Source organism: Apium graveolens, chromosome 5, assembly GCF_009905375.1.
Source record: "Apium graveolens cultivar Ventura chromosome 5, ASM990537v1, whole genome shotgun sequence".
NCBI lineage: Eukaryota > Viridiplantae > Streptophyta > Magnoliopsida > Apiales > Apiaceae > Apium > Apium graveolens.
In genome coordinates this window covers 45,462,283-45,484,331 of record NC_133651.1, presented here as the reverse complement: position 1 = coordinate 45,484,331, position 22,049 = coordinate 45,462,283, and positions in this window count along the sequence as shown.

The window sequence follows — 22,049 nt, the reverse complement described above, 5'->3', positions numbered from 1 at the left end:
GGACAAAGCTAAGGTGGGGGTCATTGAAAATCTTCCTCCACCAATTTCTATTAAGGGAGTTCGCAGCTTTCTTGGTCATGCGGGTTTCTATAGGTGGTTCATCAAGGACTTCTCTAAAATCTCTAAACCCTTGTGCAATCTTCTAGAGAATGATGTTTCGTCAAGTTTGATGACGAGTGCCTAGCTGCCTTTGAGTTCTTGAAGAAGAGTTTGATCATGACATCTGTCATAACTGCACCTGATTGGAATGAACTTTTTGAGATGATGTGCGATGCAAGTGACTATGCAGTTGGAGCAGTTCTTGGGCAGAGAAAAAACAACATATTTCATGTGGTCTACTATACTAGTAAGACCCTCAATGGTGCTCAACTGAATTATACTACTACTAAGAAAGAACTTTTGGCCATTGTTTACGGTTTTGAGAAGTTTCGATCTTATTTGCTTAGAACGAAGGTGATAGTTTTCACTGATCACGCTGCGATTCGATATCTCATGTGACGCCCTCCAAACCCGGGTCAGAAGTTTGGGGTCCACAACACAAACACACACACACACACCATATTTAAACCTGTTTATGAATATAATAATATATATAAAATGACCCTACTTATCATTATCCACGGATCGAAGTAGTTTAAAGTATGCCCACAAGCCACAACCTTATTTATATTACAATCATTCCAAATCCCAGTTTATTTATCTTATAACAGAAGTAAACTTTATTATAAACTATCAACACAAATTAAGCCAAACATCATCTACTAGCTTATCCCATCTCAACCTGGATACCTAACTAGCACGCTTGTCTGGGGATCCTCGCTACCACCGATTTCCTTTTTCACTGGAAAAGATTATAGACAGATTTGCAAGCGTGAGCTAACTAGCTCAGCAAGTCATAATGATAACATTGAGATTAAACAATGATTAACTGAAATGATATAATGAATCAAGTTTATTGATAATCAATGATTAGAATTGGATATTCACTTTCATTTTTAAAAAACCAAGGTTAGGCTGCTGATCAGTCACGCACTAACCCCGAGCAAGACTCCCAGCTTTGCTCTATATACTGGATATAAGGCATACATTGGCCTATTATGACCACGAATCTGGTCCGACCACGAATCTGGTCCATATTAAAAAATAATCTAATTCCTGAATCACAATATGATAAGCAATGTAAATCAATAGTTGAATCATAAACAACATTTATCTCGAAGCATAGGATGATATGTAATTCCCTGCAGTTATAACAAGGAATTCGTAAAGATTGGTTTTTAATCAAGAAAAGAATCAGAAAGTAGAAGACGAGGGGTTCAAGGGTTACAAGGATTAGTCTTCTGTTATACAAGGCATAAGGGTTGGTATGTGAAGCAATCTCATATCAAGAATCAGTATATGTTAGAAATGTATTTATGGAGTAGTATCAGATATGTGTGGTTCGTATCCAAGAATTTAATAATCAATGGTTTACAAGAAATCAGGCTTGCGGCTCAAGATCAATAAAAATCAGGGTTTAAGAGTAAGTACTTTAAAGTACTTGCAATATAGAATAAGAACTATTTGAAAGGATTACAACATAATGAAGAGAGTTCGAAACTACTTGAAAGATAACAAGAAAGTTCAGGGTTACCTGCCTTATCAATCTGCTTTTACTCTACTTGTACTTGTCTACTGGTTTTCACTCGTCAACCACTTGCTTGCCCTTTCCACATTTCTCTTCTTCTGTTAAACATCAAATTTATTTATCAATACTACTTCCCATCTCATTATATTCATTACAAGCTTCTAACTAACCTTCGTTTCACCCAAATCCGACGTACATATTGAAAGTTATGAATAAAACCATAAAACAATGCACGTATAGTCATTTTATATATCAATCAGATCACATATGACACATATCATGTAAGATATTCAATCTAAATAATTTTTCAAAGAATATTCGGGGTTAAAATGATTTTCCAGGTATTTAATACAAATTTTTGAACATTTTTCGGAATTAAAACGGGTCTCCGAATCATTTTATAATTAAATAATAGAGTTCGAACACCCGAATATGACTTTAAAATAATTTTATAATAATTATCGAGCCTTGAAAATAATTTTAAATAATATTTTAAAGCTCGAAACTATTTTTCGGAATTTTTAAATCAAAATAAATAATTAAATCTAATTAAATAATCAATTAAAATTAATTAATAACTAATTAAATTAATTAATCAATTAATCTTTAAATTAATTGACTAATTAAATAATTTATTATCAACTAAAATTAATTAATTAATTATTTAAGATTTATTTTAATTTAAAAATAATTTTCAGAATTAAAAATATCAATTTTTGGAATTTAAAATAAATAAAAACATTTTCTGAAAATAATTATAAAAAGAAAATATCATTTTTATAAATAATCTAAACATGAATATGATTTTTGCACAATTTTAAAACAAGAGTATCAGGAATGTAAACTTTGCAAAACGTCGGGGGCATTTCTATAATTCTGTCGTCGTCCCCGACCTACGCCAGCGGTCGCCATTGCCGGTGACCCCGAGCTCGCCGGGAAACCTTATTCGAACCCAGAAACACACCAAACTGCGCAGAATCATAGAACGTAATACCTTGAACTTATATGATAATTTAGAATGAACAAACAACGCATAGATTGATCGGAAAATCCGTCTGAAACTTCGCGGACGACGAACTCGAACCTTTTTCCGGCGAAGTCGATTAAGCTGTTCCAGGAATCGTGTATAAATTTCCAATATACCATTCGACTTGTTTTTCCACGATCTACACAACCATGTATTCAATTTCATCTAATAACCCCTAACAAAGAAACGCCTAATTTTCAATTGAAATTATTCAAGAACATACTCTAATTTATGAATCCGAGACTCAAACATCAGTTTTTACATGTTATTGAACTCCAAATTTGACATATAATATACCAAAATGACCAGGAAGAAAAGATCTACATGATTCTAGCATCAAATCATATCGACAACATCAAGAATAAATTTTCATAATTTAATGTTTAAATAATTCGAAATAAAACAATTAAATAAAAAAAATACTTTGATTTCTGCCCTACAATAGTTGATTGATTCAGAAAGAACTTTTTGAGAGCTTCGATTTGATATATGGCACGCTTGAATCGGAGTTTGATAACGCGTTCGTTTGTGCATTTGATTAAGAAGAAGCAACGTTAAATTAGGATTTTCTCTGTATTTTATCGGATTTACTGTCTGATTATAATTATAAGAATAAAATGAAATAATAAAAGGGCTATATATATTTACGGAATATTGGTTCGTGTTGGATCGTATTGGATCGATAAATTAGTTACTTAGCCGCTAAGTAACTGCAAAAACAATCCAGTTTGATACCCGCATTGGATAATTATCCAAACCAGGCTTGTTATAAAACATTTTATACGAAAATAATGTAATAATATCCCATCTTTCGAGAATACGGGTTTTGTTGCTTTATCGAAATGATTCTCGTATCAAAAATTTTGCATCGGGACGCGTACGGGTCAAACCGTAATCCGGATCGAAAAAGTCAAAACATGGAAAATGTCCAGAATTATCAGATTAGGCTAGGAAGGAGTTTTCGGAGGAGTTTCAGGTTGTATAAACGTAAAAATGGTTGAGGTTGGCGATTCCCGGCTTTATAAAATAGTTTTGTAATTATTCAGAAAATAATTAATAAATTCATAAATTAATATAAAATCATATAACACTCCAAAAATTACCAGAAAAATACCTTAATTATCTATATTTTATTCCGGACATATTAAAATTAACTTATTCACCTTTTATCACATTTCAACATTTGACTATCAATATCAACCAACAGATAAACACCCAAAATTCATATAATAATTACATAATAATCATTTATTGATAAAATAATTACACGCGATATCCCGCATATCACATCCTCCCTCCCCTAAAAGGATTTTGTCCTCAGAATCTCCTAAGTTAACAACTGAGGGTACTTTTCTCGCATATCATTTTCAACTCCCAGGTTGAGTCTTCAACCTTTGGGTTTCTCCACAATACTCTTACTAAATTTACAACTTTATTTCTTAATACCTTTTCTTTCTTTTCTAGAATCTCTATTGGATTCTCTACATATGATAAATCTGCCTGAAGTTCTATCGGCTCATACTCGATTACATGCCTAGAATCTGGATTATACTTCTTAAGCATCGATACGTGAAAAACATTATGAATATGCTCCATATGCGGGAGTAACGCCAATTCGTTTGCTACCTTGCCGACATGTTCAAAATTTTAAAAGGTCCAATGTATCTAGGACTTAGCTTTCCTTTCTTTCCGAATCTCGATAATCCTTTCCACGGTGACACCATTAGTAACACTAGATCTCCTTCTTGGAATTCCATATCCTTCCTGGATTGGTCTGCATATTTTCTTTGACGATCCTGTGCTGCAATTAGCCTTTTCTGGATGTCTTCCACAACTTCTTTTGTCTTTCGCACTAATTCGGGTTCAAGTATCTTACATTCTCCGACTTCTTTCCAATACACCGGTGATTGACATTTACGTCCATAGAGAGCTTCATAGGGAGGCATTCCAATACTGGCATGATAACTGTTGTTGTAAACTAATTCCACTAAGGTTAAATGCTCATCCCAGTTTCCTTTGAAATCAATGGCACAAACATGTAACATGTCCTCAATAGTCTGGATTGTTCTTTCGCTTTGGCCGTCAGTCTGCGGATGATAAAGCATACTCATATTCAACTTAGTTCCCAAGTATTCTTGAAAAGTTCTCCAAAATCTTGAATTGAATCGTGGATCTCGATCCGATACAATAGACACAGGGACTCCATGACAGACTACTATTTCCTTCAAGTACATATGAACCAACTTATCCAGTGAGAATCTTTCATTAATAGGCAAGAAATGAGCTGATTTGGTTAGTCTGTCCACTATAACCCAAATGGCATCGTGGTTCACTTTCGTCCTTCGTAATCCAACTATAAAATCTATAGGAATGTGCTCCCATTTCCATTCTGGAATCTCTAGTGGTTGCAATAATCCGCTTGGTTTCTGGTGCTCCGCCTTAACTCTTTGACACGTGTAACATTTGCTAACCCATTCCGCAATTTCTCTCTTCATGTCTGGCCACCAATAATTCTCTTTTAGATCTCTGTACATCTTGGTGCTTCCCGGATGAAGGGAGTACTTTGAGTTGTGAGCTTCTTGTAGAATTTCATTCTTCAATTCTGCCACTGGTGGTAAATGTGACGGCCTCAACCCCGGGGTCAGGAGTTGACATCATCAATAATAGTATTAACAACATAACATAATCCAACTCAACATATTATATAAACACAACCCCTTTTTTTCCATGATCTTTTCCATATTTAAGTATGACTTAGGTTACCACCATCACAAAACCAACTTACTAAAGACAATCCTGACAATACTATCTTTGTTCAGCAACTCAACAGACCCGCTTGGGTCCAACACAACTACCTCAGAGGAGCCTGACACAGAAAGAACTGGAACTCTGCCCTTACTATCACGGGAGAATCCCCTAGGCATCTGCAATACATATATAAAACATTTTACAAGGGTGAACATTCAATTGCTCAGCAGTACCACTGTATGAATAATAATCAAAAACAGTTTATGATAAACAATTATAGGAACATAATTCATAACTTGCTAGAAAACAAGTAAAACATGTGTAAACTGGATATCAAAACTAGCATGCTCTGTAAAATCAAATCATTAGTTGTGTGCTGTGCATAAATACCAAATTTCAATTTTAGCATGCTTCTTTCATTTCCAAATCTTTCGTCCCATCGCAGGACCCATAAAACCATTTGTCCCATTACGGGGACCCAAAATCATTTGTTCCGTTACGGGAACCATAAAACTTGTCCCATCACAGGACCTATAAAATTTGTCCCATCACACGACCTATAAAACTTGTTCCTCTCCGGGAACCTCAAAATCACTTGCTCAGATATATAAGTATTGGATGATCCCTGGTGAGACAGCTGATCAGGCTATCTCCATAGGATAACCCTATCTTGGCCATCCTATGAAAACTTGTTCCGAAACTCAGAGACTAGCTAGGTCTCTGTCACGCTGGGCTGATGGTTATAATAGGGTGCGCAACCACTTCGCCTCTTACGCTATCTTCCAGGCCATTACGGCCTCCTGCGCACACTCATCCAATTATCTGATCATTCTTATCCAGTTTTCCAAATCACTTACCTATCTCTTGTCAAAACATTTTATATCACATCACACTTCCAAAATATTTTCATTTTATTCAAAATTTAGAGATAGGCATTTTCAGAAGTTACTTTTCCCCCAAAACATAAGTTAATAAAACAATTTAAACACAGGGGATACGTAACTTAAAACATTCTGTTCCACTACGAGAATAAAACAACAGTATATTCATATATGCTGAATCATAAAGATATGGTCAGGGGTACTTGCCTTGCAGAGCTTTACAAATATTATCGATTGACCTTGAGCCGACACGGACGCTTAGACTTTAACGTCTAACCACTAGATCACCCTGGATTCGACTTCAACACTCAGGTCCTTCGATTGGAACCTTACTGAGCTCATCGACTGTCCACTAGGCTATCTTTAGACCAACGCCAACTCTTGGGCCTTCCGACTAGAACCTACAAGTTTGAAACACCTTAACTTAGACATTCGATTATGCTTGACATATCCTCGCTAACAATCTACCCGAATGTTAACAAAACCCGACTCGTAACATATTCAATATTATAATACACATATCAATTAGGGTTCACGTCTTCGAAAGTCGGTTCGGTGTTCATTTTCAGAAAATATGTATATCTGTCCTTTTTCAAATTTCGGGTTATCGGTTTCCGCAAAACATTACATCACAACACATAATCAGGTTTCGTACAAAATAGTTACATATAACCGATCGACGTTCCGATAGTCATTGGGTACGGCCTCGTATTTCCGTAATTTAATTTACCGGAAATCGGGAAGCACCTCCTTTGAATATCGGCTAAGTCGTCGAACATCTCGACGTTAAATCAATCACAACCAAATTCAAACCAACTATAATCCAATTCCCAACCACCGATTTCAGTTCACAATATCAATTCGCAAATTCATAAACACCAATTAAAAACAATTATCAATTAATACTCGCATTTTTACATTTTAATTCGCATTTTATAAATTTTATTCGTATTTTGTATTTTAAATCAGAGGACTCAGAAATATTCATCATAGCCCGCCGTCGGATCGCCGAGGCTCATCGCCGACGGCGGCAAAACCCGGAGGTACCCGTATCGGGTTTCCAATCACGAGTTTCACCAATTAAATTTTATGAATAATTAAAAATAACTATACGATTAATCACTAAAAATTCATTCGAATCTTTTCATATATAATTTCGAATAGACAAAATAATAATCGAATAATTTAATCAAAATCCATGAACCACTACTCGGACAAAGAGGAGAGTATTCGATTAATCGAATAGCTCGATCAATATACAACAGAGAAAGCAACAGGGACAGACATACCCACGTGCCTACGCGCCACTCACACACACATCACTCGCCCCCGAGCCACCACCACCGCCTCGCCGGAAAAGCCGAGGAAGGGCGGCAACCGGAAGCAATCACACAACACTGTCGATTATACACACATATATACTCATATATACACATATATCTACTAGGAAAACAAATCCATGCTCAACCAGAAAACGATCGACGACCATGCTTACCAGAAATCGCAGAACAGCGGCGACCAAGAACGGAAAGGGGAAAAAGAAACAGGAATAAAAGAAATGGGGGAGAAGAAATAAAATAAAATAAAAAAGAGAAATTTGAGATCAGGGAGGAAGAGAGAGACTTATGTTTTTAATAAAGAGATAATATTTACATCTCAATCAATACAAATGCGCCACGTATCTGCAGGGTTACAAAATCACAACACGTGTCCCGAACTCGACTGTAAGCCCCAAACATTTCGTGCTTTGCAAAAATAGCGAACAATCCTACGGGTAAAAATTAACCCGGAAATTACCAAATTAGTTTTAAAAATTTTCTAAAAATCCCGAAACTAACAAAATAAAATTTTCATGATTTTTAAAGCATTTTTGAAACGCATCTCATACCCCGCAATTCACAATTAACGAACCAAGTTGCACTTAAAACAAATTTAGAAAATCACGAAAATAGTCTTAACAGGTTATAAATATCCCGAAGTTAATGAAATGTAAATTTTAAAATTTTAAAATAATTTCTGAAACGCAATTTATACTCGCTTTTATCAATTAAACGAATCAACGCGCAGGTGAAATTAATCCCAAAAATTCCCAAAATAATTTTAAAATTCTCGGAATATTCCAAAATTAAAAAAATACAAGTTTCATAATTTTTGAAGAATTCTGGAATTAAATACGGATTTTACGAATAAATGCAATCAGAATATCATACAGGGCTAAATAATTGATGAAATATTGATTTCTAAATTTTATAAAATCCCAAAAATAATTATTGTAATTATAAAACCATAAAAACAATTTTAAAGACATCAGAGTATTTATGCAAATAAATTTGCATTAAATCCACTTTTAAAAGTAATAATTGAAACAATACATCTCAACAAACAAGTATACAAATAATCCTCGTAAACCACTAACCACATATAAATAATAATAAAATAACATACGACTAACAGAACCCATACACATATTTTATTAATTTAATAATTCAATAATTACGCTTTTAATAATAAGAAAATACGCGAGTCGTTATAGTAAACAAATTCTGGAAGAAAATATGAGAATACCTTGATCGTCCTTCTGAGTGCATAACTCTTCTCCTGCCAAACAACTGATATCCTGATCCATTATTTCCTCTTGGCATTTTCTTATCTTCTCTAATAATTCTGGCTAAAATGTCATACTATACATCTTTGCTTCATTAGGCTTGCAAATTCTGACTTCCAATTCCAACTTTTGAATTTCTTTATATAATTCCTCGGGTAATGTTAACACGTTCAGTCTTTCCTTTCTGCTTAACGCATCTGCCACCACATTCGCTTTTCTTGGATGATAGTTAATCGTGCAATCATAGTCTTTGATTAACTCTAGCCATCTTCGCTGTCTCATATTAAGTTCCTTCTACGTGAATATATACTTTAAACTTCTATGGTCCATATAAATTTCACATCTTTCTCCGTATAGATAATGTCTCCAAATCTTCAAGGCGATTACTATTGCTGCTAGCTCCAAGTCATGAGTAGGATACTTCTGCTCATGAGGTTTCAGTTGTCTAGATGCATTTGCAATGACTTTATTATGCTGCGTCAAGACACAACCTAGTCCCTTATGAGAAGCATCACTATAGATTACAAAATTTCCTTGATCATCTGGAAGTGACAAAACAGGTGTCGTGATTAATCTCTTCTTCAATTCTTGAAAAAAAAATTCACACTTATCGTTCCATATAAACTTCTCATTTTTCCTGGGAAGCTTCGTCAAAGGCGTTGTAGTCCTTGAGAAATCTTGAACAAATCTTCGGTAATATCCCGCTAATCCCAAGAAACTTCTCACCTCTGTTGGTATTTTTGGCCTCTCCCAATTCATAATAGCTTTAATCTTTGCTGGGTCCACTTTGATCCCTTCACTACTGACTATGTGCCTTAAAAATTGAACTTCTTTTAACCAAAACTCACACTTTAAAAACTTTGCATACAGCTTCTTCTTTTTTAAAATTTCCAAAGATATCCTTAAATGCTCTGCATGATCTTTAGTTGACTTTGAGTAGATCAAAATATCATCAATGAACACAATAACAAACTTGTCCAAATATTCCTTAAAAATTCTGTTCATCAAGTCCATAAATGCTGCTGGGGCATTGGTTAATCCAAAAGACATCACTAAGAATTCATAATGCCCGTATCTTTTTCTGAAAGCCGTCTTTGGTATATCTTCAGGTTTGATCTTCAATTGGTGATATCCGAACCTCTGATTAATCTTAGAAAAGTACTTGGCTCCTTTCAGCTGATAAAACAAATCGTCGATTCACGGTAATGAATACTTGTTCTTGATCGTAAGCTTATTAAGTTCTCGATAGTCGATGCATAACTTCATGCTTCCGTCCTTTTTCTTAACAAATAATATCGGTGCACCCCATGGTGATACACTGGGTCGAATCACTCCTTTTTCTAACAACTCTTGCAATTGCTTTGCTAGTTCCTTCATTTCAACTGGCGCCATTCTGTACGGGGCTCTAGATACTGGTTCCGTTCCGGGTGCTAAGTCGATTGCAAACTCAATTTCTCTATCTGGAGGGAGTCCTGGTAATTCGTCTGGAAACACGTCGGGAAATTCATTTACCACTGGAATGTCTTCCAGTTTTGCTGGCTCCTGACTTCTATCTATCACATACGCAATGAAGTGCCCGCATCCTTGTTACAATAACTTCTTGTCTTGAATTATCGTCAAGAACTTCTTTGCTTGCTTCTGGCCTTTAAACGTCACCACTTTCTTGTCTAGCGTCTTCAGGATTACCATCTTGGTACGATAGTCTATCTGAGCACCCACTACACCATATATGGGCTATTGCAAGCCCATAATGCATTTGTGTTGTATAAAATGTTGCAAAAGACAAAAATCTACTAATCTATTGCAGTATTTTTTAAAAGTGTTGTATAAAATATGAAAGTATTGCACACATAAAGATCATTTCTGTTAGAAATATTTTGTGTACTTGATAATAAGCTAAAAAACACCTTAGTAGATTTAACTTAGTGAATTTTGTAGTACCCGATGGATGATCAATTATAGTCCCGACGGATGATTCAATATAGTCCCGACGGATGGCTAATTGATATCCACCGGGTAAGTAACTTATGCAACAATAAGTACTGTAGAACATTTCTGCAAACAACCTAGTATAGATTCTGTAGTAGCTTATGAATCATGTAGACTGCTAGTAGATGTGACGGCCTCAACCCCGGGTCAGGAGTTGACGTCATCAACAACAACCATAAGATAGACAATTTAATGATAAAATATAATTACGACCCCTTTACCAAAATCTTTTCCAGGTTTAAGTATGATTTAGGTTACAACTAACATAAACCAACTTACAACAATCATCTCGATGCAGTTAACTTAATACAACAACTCAACATACCATCCTTGGTCCAACACAACCATCTCAGAGGAGCCTGACATGACAGGAACTGGAACTCTGCCCCGACTACCACGGAAGAATCTCCTAGGCATCTGCAATACATATATAAAATATTCTGCAAGGATTGCTCAGCAGTACCACTATATGAATAACTTATAAAACAATTTAAAGTAAAGCAGTTATAGGAACAAAATTCATAATTCGTTAGAAACATGTAAAACAGGTGTAAACTGGATACAAAAACTAGCATGCTCTGTAAAACAATAACATCAGTAGTGTGCTGTGTATAAATACCAGAATTAAATTCTAGCATGCTATTTTCATTTCCAAATCCACTGTATAAATCACTTGTTCCGTTATGAGAATCACAAAGCCAAATCAGATACTTAGTGGATATGTGAAGATAGTTGATCAGGCCATCAACACCGGAAAACTCCCAGTGCCATCCTATATACCTGTTACGGAACTCAGAGACTAGCTAGGTTTCTGACCTGCTGGACTAATCGGTTTTATAGTGCGCGCAACCGAATTAGCCTCTTACGCCACCTCAATAGGCCTACTCTGCCCCCAATGTATCCCATATCTGACCGTTTTATCCAGTTTTCAAAACACTTATACCTATCTCATTTTTAAAATCCTTTATTTAACCAGCACACATATAAAATTCAGTTCGTAAATCATTTCATTCGAGATAGGTACCTTTCGAAGTTACTTTTCCCCAAAACAATGTGAAAACAGTGATTTATAACTACAGGGGATACGTAACTTAAAGCGTTTCTGTTCCATTACGAGAATAAAACATATAGCTATTCATACATACTGAACCATAAAAGAATGGTCAGGGGTACTTGCCTTGCAGAGCTTTACCACTATTACCGATCGACCTTGGACTAACTTGGACACTTGGCTTTATCGCCTTACTATCAGACTATTCTGGATCCGACTTCAACGTTCAGGTTCTTCGCTTGGAACCTCGCTACGCTTGTCGACTGATCACTAGGTTATCTTAGTTCGATTTCATTTCTGGAGTCCTTCAACTAGAACCTACAGAGCCGAAATAACCTACGTTAGACGTCTAGGTATGCTTCACATATCCTCGACACCAATTCTACCCAACGATATTCAAACCCGACTCGTAATTATATACATTATTACAATACAATAACACATCCAATAGTCAGGGTTCATGTTCTCGATAAATCGGTTTAGTGTTTATTTTCAAAAATTACGTATACTTGTCATTTTACGAAATTAGGGTCACTGGATTTTGACAAAACATTCACCACATCATACAATCAGGTTTTGTACAAGATATATGTTTATACTTATTTATACTTGTTCGATGTTCCGATAATTACAAGGTACGTCCCGCATTTTCGAATTTAATTACCAAAAATTTGGGCAGCACCTCCTCTGTTTATCGGCCTACCCGTCGAACAACTCGACGTCTCAACGATTAATAAACCAACAATCCAATCATTACAGTTTCACAATCCACAATTACAATTCACAATCCGAACCAAACAATATCAATCCATAAATTTTCAAATACCAATTAAATACAGTTATTCATTATTATTTGTGTTTTATATTTTAAATCGTAGGACTCATAATTAATCATCACAGTCCACTGTCGGCTCACCGAGGCTCATCGCCGACGGCGGCAAAACTTACGGGTACCCGATTAATTTCGGGTTTCCAACGCATATTTCACCAATTAATTACAATTATTCCTGCACGAAATATAACTTATTTCACGAATTGCCTTCAAATAATTCTGCAGAAAATAAATGAATAAAAATTTTCAGTTTATACTGTAATTGAAGAAACTACAAAACAAGGACCCAACTACTCACGTCAACAGTAACCAAACCACATAAACACATATGCAGAGGCACGCAAAACACGCGCCCGGTCGCCTCACCGGAATGTAGTCGGCGGAAACCGGAAGAATGGAAACAGGCGGCATAAATCAGGGGATAAAACAGGGGCACAGCAAGCACACACAACACCCAACTGAATATGCATGTATATACACATACATATACAATTAGGCAAAGAAAACGGAACTAGCGAACGAAACCAACTAGAGTTGGACGGCCGCGGCGGCAGCAGTGGAAACAGAGAAGACAAAGAGGAACAGAGGAGTCACCGAGAGGGGAAAATCCGCAAGAACCAGAGATTCCTGAGAGCTACTCGGGTGAAAGAGATGCCGAGAGATTGAGACAAGAAATGGAGAGAGATTGGGGTGTTATATTTATCTGATTGTGTAACGCCCCCAGATCCGGGGTCGGGGATCCGGGTCGTCACGGTCTTTCTTTCCACAATATCACTTAACTTAATTAATAATAAATAACCTCATGCTGTGACCCCACACTAACACACATCACAACACGTTATAGTCTCAGAGATGAAATTGAAATAAGTACAAGTCCTTGAATCCACAATTTAAAAGTTATTACAACCCAAAATGATTACTTGATAAGTTTACAGTTAATTGCCATTATCTGCCACAAGTTATAATTATACATAATTGATTCCCAAAAATAGAATGCCTCATCTACAATAGATGTACCTCTGCAGCTATAGCAGCTACGATATTGTTATTCCCAGTGGACTAACAATGAGATTTACAGAAGGGGGGTTGAGTGTAAATGTCAAAACTTTTTCAAGTTTTGAGCAGTTTCTAAGGCTAAGTGTTTCTGAGAACAAGTGTGTGTGAATTGCTTGAAGCCAATGCAGACAGATATATATTCAAACACAAATGTAAAGAACACAGAGAACTTAAAAACTTTTCTGGTGGATTTGTTGTTCCACCAGAGATGTGTTATTTCAGAAAATCTGTGATTCAAAGAATTAAATCACAGCTGCTTCCTAGTACAAACTAGATGATTTTCTCTCTGAATTTTTCTAAATAGCTCTGGAAAATTCATCTCTAATTACTAGCTGCTACTTGGTTTATATATATCACCAAGTTTACAAGTGAAGACAAAACTGTAAAATACAATTAAAAAGGCTCTTCACATGTTTCTTCTTCATTTCTCTATCCAATGCAATCTAGGATAATCTGTGAATCTTTGAATACTTCATTATTTGCACCAGAATGGAAATGCTGCATTTTCTTGATTCCTCCAAGAGGCTTCCACATTCCAGTTTGTCTCTGTCAACCCATGTGCCTCTGTCAGCTTATGAATTGTCACTATCAACTGCTAATGAACTAAGCATCCGTTGAAGCTTTCATCCGTTGATGCCTTATCCGTTGAGGCTTTATCCGTTGAGGCTTTATCCGTTGATGCATTATCAGTTGAAGTCTTTATCCGTTGAAGCACTTATCCGTTGAAGCATTAGAGACATCCGTTGAAGCTTTGTTTCTTATCCGTTGAAGGTCTTCAATATCAGTTGATACTTCTTCACTTATACAAAATTACAAGGCATGAAATATTTACAATTAGCCCTCCTATTTGCATATCCACTAGTAGTCAACATGACTGATGCTTTCCTACAACATCTAAGAATTACAACTTGAATCCAGAGAATGAAATGTGCTACAATACTAAACTTATTGCTAAGTAAAGCTACTCTTTCAACGGATAGCCAAGATGGTCTTATCCGTTGAGGCTACAAACACTAGATTTCTACTTAAGTGTTTTGTTTAACTTATCATCAAACTAATATACATATTCCTAACAATCTCCCCCTATTTATGTCTACTAGAACTGTAGGCATACATTTGGGTTTAGCTTGATGATAACAAAACACTTGACAAATATGTAAACTGTAATAAAGCAGAAATTCAAAAGTGCTGCAAAAATGTGTATGCTGAGATGGAATTGAAGAATTACATTGTTTCCAAGGGTGCTCCTTTAGCCTGATCAGATTAATTTCTTTTTCTTTGATCCCTTGTTTTCTTTCCTAGCCTCCTGTCATTCTCCTCTATTTGAAGTTGAAGTTGTCTGTAGAATTTAGCTTCATCTTCTTCATTGATGTCCAACTTAGATTGCATATCCTTGAGAGTTTCATTACTGGCAATCTTGAGCTGATCTTCAATTCTGAAAAATCTTCTGACTCCTTTGTTGTCTCTGAACTCCATCAACCAATAAGGTGATTTGTGAACTGTAATTCCTCTTTCTTGAATGAGTCATGTTCTAGGCAAAGCATTAGGCTCCCTCCAAGTTTTCCTTATGTTGGCAATCTTGTTGAGAATCTCAGTCTTGGCAGTCCTGGTAAAGCCGGAATCCCTTTGTATGGCTGAGTAGACTCTAATCAAGGTAGAGTAGCCTTCATTCAGAATTCTGTAAAGAGGCCAAGTTCTTTCCCCATCTCCTTTGTATTTGAACACTAGTCTTTCTGGTAGCTGCCTGTAGGCAGCTATTCCCCTTACTTCCTCCAGCTTATCCAAATAGAGTTCAATGTCTGAAAATTCTTTTATGTCACAGATGTGAACATAATCATCCTTGAGGCTTGAGGCTTAGGCTTAGGCTTCTGTGTGAATTTGATTGAGGCTTTAGAGGGTGTTGATTTGATTCTTCTTTTCTGCTTCTTTGATGGTGGAGAAGAGGTTAGGAAGGTGGGCAATTTGATGGTGTCCCAATCAATTGGTTCCTCCTTGGGAATGATTGTTTTACCATGAATGTTCATGAAGGGGTCAGGCACAATGGGTTCAGGAATAGAAGGTAGTGGTTTGGATTTTGATTGGGTTTCTTCAGTCTTATCTACCATCTTTCTCTTTGCATTGGCCTTCTTTCTGTTCCCTTTCTGCCATTCTTCTCTTTCCTTACTTCTCTCTTCCATATCAGTATCAACCATGTCCCCCATAGCTTCATCTTCACTTTTGTCTTCAATTTCTTTCTGTTCTTCAGCCTGACTTGACTTTAGCTGTTTTTCAAGCTTTGCTTGTGCTCTTTTGTCAGCCTTTAGCTGTTTGGCTTCTTCCTTCAACCTTCTGGTTTCTTCCCTCTTGGCTATTGAGAATTTGGGATGTCCTTGCATCACACATATGCTCTTTCCCTCTCTGAAGATAATAACCATGTTCCTCCTTATAGCCACATCCATGGTCTCTTTGTGCTTTGTGACACTTCTACCCAAAAGCTTGTCTTCATCAGGCTTTGGAAGAGGAAAATCTACTCCTTTCATCTGAGCAAGGCTTAGAGGATTCTTTGTAGAGTCCTTATTGGATCTGTTGTTGGGCTTGAGAACCATAGATTTCAGATTCTTGGAAGAAGTCTCTCCAACCTTATTCCTCCCTACTGGCTTGAGCTCCATAATAATTGATTCCACTTTTGTGCTATGCTTCACAGATTGTGATTGAGAAGTTGTAGAACCAAAAATTTGTTGCATCTTTTCATCAATCTTCTTCCTTTGCTCTTTGACTTGCAATTCAGCTGCTGCTATCTGGATTAGATCAATTCCATCAAGCTTTCCTTCGATTTGAATAGTTGGAGAAGTGGTGATGGCGGGAACTAGCACTTGAGATATTTGAACTGTTGTTGATGGCTCTCCTTCCCCTTTCCCTTTATTCTCCCCCTTTTTGTTATCATCAAGGGTAGGGGTCAAGCCTTGTGCTTTTGCCAGCTGCATGAGTAGATTTGTTTGAGTTTGTTGATTCTGAAGAATGGTGACCATAGAGTCTTTAATGATCTGAACTCTGGTTTCCAATCTGGCCAGCCTCTTGTCAGCATCAGATTCTTTCCTCAGTCTCCCCAACAAATCTTGCATAGTACCATAAGGTATGACTGAATCCAACTTCTCAGCATTGTAGGATTTCAGATCAGCAATGTCCTGCTTGAGTTCATCCACACTTAGATTCTGTTTGAATTGCTGCAACTGCAAGAGATGCAGAGAGTCCAGATGAGCTTGAAGAATTGCCTTGGTACCAGCATCTGTAGTCTCCTGAAGGGCCTTCTGAATTGTCATGACTTGTCTGACCAAAGTGACACCAAACTCTCCTGGTGTTGATGCTTTTGCCCATGCCCATTCAGGAAGATCTGGAACAGAACTTGGGCCTACTACTCCCCCTAAGTTCATGCTCTCATCCAAAGAATCAGAGTCATCATCATTAGAATTTACTCCAAATTCTTCAGATGGCTCACCAGCTTGAGAAGGCAGCCTGTTAACAACAACTTTGTCTCTGAGAAGAGATTCTGAAGTGTGTACAATGTTTAAAGTCTGTTCTGCCTCCACATTGCCCTGAGCAGCCAATAATTGATAGGCTGAAACAGGATGAGTAAAAGTGTCAGAATCCAAGGAAATGTTATCAATTACAGCTTTGTAATGTTGCTGAAATTGTCTTTCCTTTTCTGCATCATCCACTTTCATTGACTCACTAGCAATGGCTGGATCCACCCTTATAGCTTCTGTACCTGCCTTTCTCTCATTTTCTCTATTTTCTTGCATCAGGGGCTCCCCCTGGCTCACACACACCCTCACACCCTCACCCTCACCTGCTAAGGTGGCACTCCTCTCACTCACTTTTGCCATGCTGGAAGAAATAGCATGCATATGGTGACTCTCAACCTCTCCTTTTTCCTAGGAGCAACCCAGCCTCTCACTCAAAAGATCACTCCCTTCCCTCAAACCTAAAAGTGATTGTACAGTAACCATGTCCTCTACAGTTGGAATTGTTTCTGTTATGTATGTAGAGACCATCAACGGATAGGGAGTATCCGTTGAAGTGGAAACTGATGATATCAACGGATAACTGCTGTTAAGCTTATCAGTTGAAGAACAACCACTTGTTAACGGATGAGAGATATCCGTTGAAGAAGGAAAAGATGTAGATATAGAAAGTGATATAATTGTTGAATCTGTGTGAATTGATTTTAAGTGAGGTGACACAGATTCTTCAACTACATCTGAAAGAATTGGCTGATGATCCAACAAATCATCTAAAAGATGATGATCATCAGGTTTTGAGTGGAGCTCCTCCCTGAGTTTTAATGAGGGAGAATCAGGAATTGATGTGAATATCATATCCGCATCCAGAGAGGGTGACGGAGAGTTTGATGATTGGTGTGTTTCTATTATGAGAGAATGGGGTTGTGACTCCACATTTTCTGGAATCACATCAAGCTGAATTTGAGAAGGCACAGATACAGGTGGATGTATCTGTGCTGTGTGTGCCCCTTGTATGGAAACTAGGGTCTTGGCCTTCTTCTTCCTCGAAAAGGCTTTAATTGGTGAATGTGTGGCTTCAGTGTCCCTCCCTCTTTTGGTCTGTGTCCCTGGTTGGGGACTATCTTCAATAGTTGCACCCTTTTGGGAGGATGCAACTAGGGCTGTGTTTGACTCCTTTTGAACCACCACAGTCTTTTGAGAGACTGTGTCTTGGCTGGCTTGGGTACCACTCACCTCTCCCACCTTATCCTGGGGGGTTTCTTGATGTTCACCCCTCCCCTCACCACTCACACCCTGTTCACTCCCTTCAGGGTTTATGGTAGTTGTTACAACTGTTGTCTTTTGAGAAATAACAGAGGTAGTTTTCTTTGACTTGAGTTTTGAAACTTTAGTTTTGGTGGCTTTGGTAGGAACCTGTTTGGACAAAGACACAGATTCCATTGCCACACTGGAAGACAAAGAAACAATGGGGTTGGAAATAGTAGGAGTTATAGAAGTGTTTACCTCACTTACCTGTGGTGCATTCATGATTGGAAAATATACCAATGGCACCTGGCTGTTGAGGTTCATTCTCAAAAGGTCTGCAAGGACCCTTTTCTCTTATGCCCAACATTTGAGTTTATTATTCTCATTTGATATAACCAATCCTTCAGCAACATGGTTAGCCAATAACATAAAAAATCTAGCATAGTAGATGTTATGTGGTCTATTAGCTTTGTTACCTAATCTGGAACCTAATTCTAGCATGACACAGTTGCTAAAATTAAAGTACCTATCAGAAACTAGCATATAAAGCATATTAACAAGAGATGAAGTTATGGCATTAAAATTGCTAATCTTCCCAGAGAAAACCTTAATAAAGGCATCTCCAAGAAAACTCCATTCTTTCCTAAGCCCTTTCCTTCTAATACTACCTAAACTAGCAGAATCAAAAGCATAGCCTATGGAATCTAACATAGCAGATACATCTTTATCAGTGTGTGGTGTCATGGCATTATTCTCAGGCAGCTTAAAGCAAGACTGTATATCATCACAGTTAATGCAATAATCCTTACCTTTGAGAGAGAAGGCAATAGTCATATCTGTGGAGTTGAACTCTGCAGTTGTCCAAATCTCCTCAATCACCTCACAGTAGATGGTTGGGGCTTCCAGCATTGCATAGCTTAGTTTGCAGTTTTTGATGAAGTCCATCATCTTGTGATAATCAGAATGGGCTTCGTTCTTTTCAACCAAGGCTACGAAATTATTCTTTTTATAAACAAATCCTGTTTGAGATATAATTTTGACTACTAGTGCCATTGTTGTGAGTAGAGGTTGTAGAGAAAATGTAACATCCCCAGATCCGGGGTCGGGGATCCGGGTTGTCACGGTCTTTCTTTCCACAATATCACTTCACTTAATTAATAATAAATAATCTCATGTTGTGACCCCATACTAACACACACCACAACCCGTTATAGTCTCAGAGATGAAATTAAAATAAATACAAGTCTTTGAATCCACCATTTAACAGTTATTACAACCCAAGATGATTACTTGATAAATTTACAATTAATTGCCATTATCTGCCACAAGTTATAATTATACATAATTTGATTCTCAAAAGTAGATGGTCTGATCTACCATGGATCTACCTCTGCAGCTATAGCAGCTACAACATCATCGGGAAGACGCGGGACGCTTCCCACGCGCTTGCGCTGGGTCTGCTGGAGTCTGGCCATATTTCCTAACTGTTGTTGTGTGATGAAGAAATAAAGCAAGGGTGAGCAGCAAGCCCACCAAAATAATATGTATAATGATTTACAATATATGAGCCTTCTCATAGTACTCATGAAAGTCTTGGTCAAAAGAAATGAACCAAGTTGATATCTTAATGCGATGAAGTCGCAAAGTATTCAGTATATATACATATATACTTTTCAAAATATTGGAAGTCCTCTTCCATGCATAATATACACAAAGTTCCAGTGTATAACTGTATAAAAAAAATATCGTTGCAAGGTGATCTCATATATCTAACCTTGTCTCAACGTTTTTCTAAAAATCTTTGTCATTCATAAGACAATTATTAACTAGATATAAGTTTAAAAGATGAAGTTATAAGGTACTCCAATATACTTATATCTTTTCCAAATACTACTTGAACTACCACCGTTCAAGTTATAATCAGTTTCAAAAGTTCATCACATAGATGAGACTACAAGACAAGATTTAAATAGATTCAATCTTTGAAATATTATTGAATGAAATAAAGTTACGAGATACTTTATTTAGTCCCGATATATATATATCCACATATATATATCTCTTAAACATTTCCTGGAACCTCTGTTATGTAAAGTATGAACAGAGTTTGAAACATCCAATGTATTTTGGAAAGGAAAAGAATTTTGGCATAAACCCGATATCTCGCTGATCAGGCAAAGATACCAATAAGTAACCTTTTCTACTGTAGATGGATGAATTCCTCACCGGTCATCACCCTGGCCGCATTAGGACCTCGCGCTAGACCGTACCCCGGCCCCTCACGCGTTGATGGACTGCCACCCAGCCACTTACACAATAATAGACCGTACCCCGGCCTGTCGCTTATGCCGACTCAATCAAATGGACTTACTTCCCGAACATTGGGCAAGTAATCAAATTGTTTTCTCAAAACAGCAACCTCGTTGCGAATATAAAATACACCACAGAGCCGGATTCCCCAGGTTTTGAGCGAGTATTTAAATCCCCTTAAAAGGAAGATCTTAAATATATAAAAAAAAGAGTTTTGGGATCCGCTCTGACTTTTAAAAATCATTTTGAAGACTCGAAAACACTTTAAAGAGTGTTTGGAGTTAAGCTGATTTAATGAAGTAAATCAGTCCCCAGAATATTTAGAAAATGACTGAATATTATTATTTAAATAATATTCCCATAAAGAATAGTCTTTATAAAAATAATTGAAGTAGAAGTATTAAAATTTATACTTGAAATAAACATTAAATAACCAAAGATATACTTATATGAAAGTATTATCTTTATTTGAATAATCGAAAATAAGTTTGATTATTAACACCTTACTCTTTAATAAAATAAAGAATATACCTCAGCAAATAATCGGAGTCATAGATCCTCAAATGAATATTCAAATAATATTCAATAAATAAAATACGCTGAGTCATAATACCTCGAATGAATATTATAAATAATATTCATTAAATAAAATAAAGGAGTCATACATCCTCAAATGAATATTCAAATAATATTCAATAAATAAATAAAAGGAGTCATAAGTCCTCGAATGAATATTCAAATAATATTCAATAAATAATATAAAAGAGTCATAAGCCCTCGAATGATATTCGAAATAATATTCAATAATAAATAAAGTTTAAAGTTATCGAATAAACCTTATTCGATTAATAGTTTGGAAAACTATAACCATATATAAATAAATATATATATATATATATCCATATCCATATATACAAAATCTACTCGGGATCCTCGACTCCCGGTTTTAGAAAATATTTTCACCTTTGGGTCCCTATACTAAGGGTATACGCAAATACCGCTTATCTCTAGCATAGGTATTATGCAACGAATAAGCATTTGAACCAACAGATATATATTTCAAGAATATGAAACAGGCATGCATATATACCATATCACATGCTACAATATATCGCAACATTTGCTAATATAAACATCATGCATCTATCGCAAGATAATGCATATACATATATACATCA